This window comes from Notamacropus eugenii, chromosome 1, assembly GCF_028372415.1.
Source record: "Notamacropus eugenii isolate mMacEug1 chromosome 1, mMacEug1.pri_v2, whole genome shotgun sequence".
NCBI classification, from domain to species: Eukaryota; Metazoa; Chordata; class Mammalia; order Diprotodontia; family Macropodidae; genus Notamacropus; species Notamacropus eugenii.
Window position 1 is genome coordinate 479,346,985 of NC_092872.1, and position 4,662 is coordinate 479,351,646.

At 42.5% G+C, this 4,662-nt stretch overlaps 1 long non-coding RNA gene across 1 annotated transcript; it reads right to left on the bottom strand.

Moving 5' to 3' along the window:
* Positions 1-1,206: 1,206 nt before the first annotated feature.
* Positions 1,207-2,277, bottom strand: LOC140526891 (uncharacterized). Its single transcript, XR_011974580.1, has 2 exons — positions 2,109-2,277; positions 1,207-1,372 (listed from the first exon to the last, which is right to left on the bottom strand). It is a non-coding gene; the product is annotated as an uncharacterized lncRNA (long non-coding RNA).
* Positions 2,278-4,662: the final 2,385 nt, after the last annotated feature.

Consider the following 4,662-nt stretch of genomic DNA (forward strand, 5'->3'; position numbering starts at 1 on the left):
TAGATGGTCCCTAAGGTCCTTTCCAGCTCTAGATCTTTGATGCTATGACCAGCCTAGTTAAATGAGAGAGGTTCATTATTTAGGTTGGCCTCAGGTGATGGTGAGGTAACATTTTGACCACAATAACTCTTAAAGACTATATACTAGGATGTGGAGAGTTTGTGGTCTGGACTTGTGGCAAGACAGCTGAATGGTTCAGTGGATTTTAAGTGCTGGGCCTGGAATCTGGAAGATCTGAGTTCAAATGAGGCCTCAGACACCTACAAACCTTGTGTGGCCCTGAGTAAGTCACTTAAGTTCTGTTTCCTTTAATCCACATGGAGAAGGAAATGACAAACCACTCCAGTATCTTTTCCAAGAAAACCCCAAATAGCCTCACAAAGAGTCAGATGTGACTGAACGACAATTGGTGGAGAAATTATCCTTATCCAAGAAACTACAGATTTTGGAAGTGTTCCTCCCCAATTGTTATGTGTTTGGGACTTGTCCCCTCAAAAAGATCATAAATTCTTCGCTGGCAGGGACCATTGTTCGGCCTAGAGGCCGAAGGGCTACCCGAGCCTTTCTTACCTGTTGCAGGTCTTCGGAGATCAGCCGGATAAACATGTTGAGAGAAGAGACTTTCCAGAGTCGAACAAGGGTTAGGCTTTATTCAGGGTCTTAGTTACATGTGCAGGGTGAATTCTTCCTCAGGAGAGAGGAATCCTCCTCCTCCCAAGGGGCAAGGATCATACAGCAAGAGGATGGGAGCGGGAGAGGGGGGGACCCTCTTCCCTCCAGGGGCCCCTCAGTGCAAAGAGCGCCTTCAGGCTTTCCTGACCCTACTTAAGCTCTCCCGCCACATAGTTTGCATGTGAATACCGTGCGTGCTCTCAGCCCCTAGCTAGTCAACAACAGGTGTGCTCAGACCACGGGCCAATCTCAAGGGTGGGATGCTCTCCCCAGCAAGTTTCCCACTGAAAAGAGGTGGAAATGCACGAGATAGCCCATGTTTCACGCCTCAATTCCCAGCTGTTCCCTGGGAGGCCTCATGAGAACTCTGAGGTTTAGAGGTCCTCACTTTTACCTGCCCAAGACTGTCCACGTGAAAACTGAGCTTACACCCCCAACAGACCATGTCATGTGTTTCTTTTGTACCTCCCTCAGACCTCTCCCTCCCCCCAGGTCCTTACCACTGTGGTGGACACACCATAAGAAAAACAGTCATCAACTACTTCACCATTTTATCAACAGAGAAGTGGAGGCCTATAGAATTAAAGTGGAATCACACTCTCCAAATCCTCTTCCACACGCTTGTCAAGATTGTCCTCCCAATGCATAGGTCTGGCCAAGTCACTCCCTGCTTAAGAATTTTTCAGGCTTCCTGTTGTCTCTAGGATAAAATACAAACTTCTCAGCTTAGCTTTTTAGGAAGGTTCTATCATACCTTTCTAGATTTATTCCACATGACATTATTCCCTTTGTATACTCTACCTACCAGTTAAATTGGACCATTTATTATTTCCTGATCTCCTACCTCCACACTTTTACATAAATGATATTTCCCATGCCTGAAATATAGTTCTTTCTCACCTCTTAGAATTCCTAGCTTCTTTCAAGGCTCATCTTGGGTGCTATGTCCTGCCCAAAGTCTTTCTTAATCTCTCAAATTATTGATGCTCTCCCCTCAAATAATTTTGTATTTTTTTATGCTTATATATTGTAACCCCCCAATAGAAGGTAAACTCCCTGAGGGCAGACATAGTTTTTCCATTTTTGCCTTTATATCCTCAGCACTAAGACCATGCTCTTTAAGATTATTGAATAGAATTGAATTCATAGGAGAAAATCACCACCAGAATTGGAATTTGAACTCAGTTCCCCATACCCACACCTCTACTCGGACAGCCAGGTGGCACCCCACCCTTGCCTTGCCATGGTTTTGTTTCTGCTGAGAGAGAGAGTGACATTCTGCCCTTTGTTTATAGTAACAGTTCTGGCCTTTAGCGTTCAGAGATTAGTTCTTCTCACGAAGGTTCCCTCCATAACTTCGAGGGAGGCCTTTTGAAATCCTCCATGTTTACTTTTTAATTCATTTAATAAAGCCAGTATGTTAAAAATAAACTCACTTGGAAGAAGGCCCAGAGAACCTCTGAAATGGTAAACAGCTGCCACCCAATATTTAGGGGTTTCATTGCCACGGTCCAGAGAATGAGTTTCATATCAACGTCTTCATGCATGGATTGTTGGTCAAGTTGGACTCTTTTAGAATCTGCCAAGCAATATTTTCTTCCTGAGTCATCATGAGCTCTGAAAAATTGTCACAAAAACAATTTAGTTCATCAAAGACAATTAAAGCAGCAAAACTTTCCCTCTGCACAAACCAACAAGCTTGTCTTTGTAGTTTCTCGAGGGAGAGTGGTATTATGTTATTTACTTAATTATTTTTTGGAATATATTTGTCCCTCCATACCCATTTTGTAAATGGGAATATTGAGGTATGAACAACAAATGTATCAGATCTAACCACATCACCACCACCACCACACAGCCACAGCCACACACACACACACACACACACACACACATACACACCCCTCTCCTCTGCCATCCCATCCAGGGACATTGGCCTACTTATTTTTCAAAAAGGATAATTTCAAGCATTTTTATGGACTGTCTCCCTTCCCTGGAACTTTCTCTCCTTATCTCTGTCCCCAGAATTCCCTGGCTTTCTTCAAGTCCCAGCTAAAATTCTGCCTTCTGCAGGAAGCCTTTCCTGACCCCTCTTAATTCTGGCACCTTCCTTCTGTTGATTATCTCCAATTTATCCTATACGTGATTTGTTTCTACATAGTTGTCTCCTCCATCTTGAGCTCCTTGAAAGCATTCAGTCTTTTGGCTTTCTTTGTTTCACCAGTACTTAGCACATTGCCTGGCACAATAGTAGGTGCTTAATAAATGTTTATTGATGACTGCCAGACCATGACTGGGGCAATAGATAAATAAGAAAATGGAATGTGGACTTTTAATTAGCTCTGATATCTGGGATCCACCCAATCCCCCTTCTCATCACTGTATTCAAACCAGCTGAGAGAGTATCACTTGGTGATCTCATGCTGCTAAATTAGGATAATATAGAGGTAAAAATTATTTCTGATGTGGGCAAATAAATGGGCTAGATTAAATCAACTGGAATCACTCTGAGATATTCCTCAGTACCTAGTGGGGCAGAAAACTGGATTAAATTTTTAAAATCATTTACTCATTCAACATATTTTTATTGATCAATAGTGCCAAGCTCAGCATGTTACTGCCTTCGTGGAGCTTACAATGTAATCGGGCTAATGAGACATACATATGTCTGGGAAGTTAAACGACAGTAAAAACTTTAATTTTTGGACAACAGAAGAGATATTCTGAAGCTGTATATAGATAAGTCAGAGCCTATGGTGTAGTATGTTTAGTTCAAAAGACAAGAGGACATTGTAGGTTTATGGTTTCAGAGCAAGGAAGACTTCATGGAGAAGATCAGATCAGAGCAGAACCTAAGAGAACGGGCAAAATTAAAATAGGAGAAAAGGTTGAATAATTATAGGAAGCAGGCACAGAAGGAAGCAACTGCAGAGTTTTTGCCTTATGGGACTCTGTCTTCAAACATGAGTGGCATTGATGTGAAAACATGCCAGTGAAATAAATCTCAGTTGCTTGAGAGTAAAAATTGTTTCATTTTTGTCTTGCATCCTCTCAAAATGGGTCCTTGCACAGAATAGGCGCTTTGTGTTGGTTCAAGTAAATTGAACAAACTGGGAAAGAATTTTGAGAGAATGAGAATATTTAGCTTGGAACAGAGAAAACTAAAGAAAGATGTCATCTTTCTTCTGATGATTGAAATGCTGTCATTTGGAGGGAGCAGCCCAATTCTATATATCTACAGATTCAGAACTAGAACCAATGGATGGAAGCTCTGGGTGTGGGAGGGGGTAGATTTCAGCTTATTCTGAGAAAGAACACTCTGTCAAACTAGAGCTGTACAACCATGGAAGAAACTTCTTTCTGATCTAGTGAACTTCCTATCACTGGAGGCCCAGGAGTAAAGGTCTGGTAATGGTTCTATGGAGGGGATTCACGCATGGGGTGGGAGATCGGACTGGATGTTGCTCCAAGTTGCTCCAACCCAAAGATTCTAGGGTCTTATGATTCAATGATACCAATGCTATCTGAGAATGACAGATGGGTGAGAAAGGCACATACTTTATTTGCTATTCACAGGGCCCAAGATAGTATCAGTAATATCACTTAAGGCTCAGAAGGGCTAATAACTTCTTTTAAACCTGTTTTCAGGGTTGCCTATACTGTCTGAACCTGTTGATATTTTCCAGAAGGCATTGAATCCAACCGTCAGTGTTGTTCTGAGTGAGCACAGGAAAAAAATGTCATGAAAGGAAGAATGGGGGCCCAGAGCTATCACACAGTGGATTTCCCTTACCCACCACATGTTCTGCTGTGTTAGCATTAACACTGTCGGAGCAGCCTTGAAAGGAAAAGAGAGATCATACAGGAGCAGCAAAGTGAGCATTGCTAACTGTATACCTTGGTGAGGACGAGCAGAGGCACAGAATCCTAGCATTTTAGATTGAAAGGGACCTGGGGCAGCTGGGATGCAGTGGATAGAGCATTAGCCCT